Here is a 1618-nt window from a genome sequence, read left to right on the forward strand (position 1 = left end):
TGTCTCCTTAGATGCCTGGTGGTACTTGCAGAAGCTCAGTGCACCTGGTGTGCACTTGGATGCACCCAATACAATGACTGGTATGTGTTTTTGTGAGGACTGCTTCCCTTTCGTTCTTGGTTGGTGGTAAGGAAAATACTACCTCAGTAATGAAAAAGCATAATCTCTAATTCTACCCTGCATTTGCACTTAGGGCAATACTTACGAAGTCTCCTACAGGCACCCTATTTTCATTCATTCCTCTCCAGCACCTGTCCAGGCAGCCAGAATCTGCCAGCCTGAGGGGCAGCTGCTGTGAAATGGTCATTGCTTTTTCAGTATCAATTGGACATCATGGTGAGTTCATCAGTTAATGAGCAAGCAGCTGCATGTGCCTTCAGTCTCTGAAGTCTACCACTTAATCTGTCATCAGGAAATCAATGGTGTCTCTGCATGGGAGCTTTCTCTTCTCTGTCCAAGACTGGTCAGCACATTAAATTCTTTACCATGTCATCCCAAATCCTCATAATTTTTAACTCCTGGAAAACTCAATGGATCAGTTCTCAGATGTTTTCCCTCCTGTTTCCATTTCTGTCCTGTGGCCTTGGGCTGCAATAAGATGGCCCAAAAATTATCAGGGAAATGAGTTCGCTCATACTCTGCATCCAATGTAAACCTGCCCAGTGGCTTGTCCCACTCTTCCCTTGCAGTTTTTGGGCACCAGGCTCTGCTAGCCTTTCTTCATCAAAGTGCCTTAGGAAGTACTGCCATGCTCAGACTGTTCCACATGATGAGAAAGTTGGTGGAAGGAAAAAAATAGAAGATTCTAACAGTCCCATTCATAGTTTCTTTTTTTGCATGTTGAAACATAGTCCGTATTTCACAGGAACCAAATTCGAAACACCAGTTGGCAGGAAAAAAAAAAGAAGTCAAAACCTGCTGTGATGCATGGGCTGTCTGTATTGCTGTTGAGCAGTGAGTGGTATCAGCAGAAGTTTCTGGTCTGTTTGGGCAGGAAAATGGCACTGCTGAAGTTCCCATTGCTCCTGTAGGTATTGATATGTCTAGGACATGCAGCCCAGTAGTGCTGAACTGCTGCTCTGGAGTCCATTGCAGCACCTTGAGCAATGCCAGTCTAGTTTATAAAACTCATGCAGGGTAAGGTCTGAGAAAAGACTGAGAGTACATTTATTATTTTAATTTCCATGAGGTAGCAACTTCCCTAACAAAGCATCCATCACCAGAAACCTCTCTGCTGACATCTACTGTACAGTGCCAGACTGGTGCAAAGCCTATTTAGAAGGTTTTTCAGTGAATCATATATGAAGAACTGTGACTGAATAGCTAGGCCACAACCAGTTACAGACTAGAAGTCACAACTGGAAGTTTACAGAGAACTAGAAGGTGAATTAGCAGCTCTTGGAAATCATGGCATGGTGGGCTCATTCTTGCTCAGGGGAGCATATTCAGTGGTCTGGAGGATCCATATGATTGATGTTTCATTCACATTGATGCTGGGTACATTCCCTAGAATTCTGCTACTAGCTTTCTTAGTGATCATTAAATAATAGCAACTCTGGGGGAAGGAAAGGGAATTCTACTGATTTCATGGTCAAATTAGTAAAACTGTAAAGACTTC

This window comes from Calypte anna, chromosome Z (genome assembly GCF_003957555.1).
Source record: "Calypte anna isolate BGI_N300 chromosome Z, bCalAnn1_v1.p, whole genome shotgun sequence".
Lineage (NCBI taxonomy): Eukaryota > Metazoa > Chordata > Aves > Apodiformes > Trochilidae > Calypte > Calypte anna.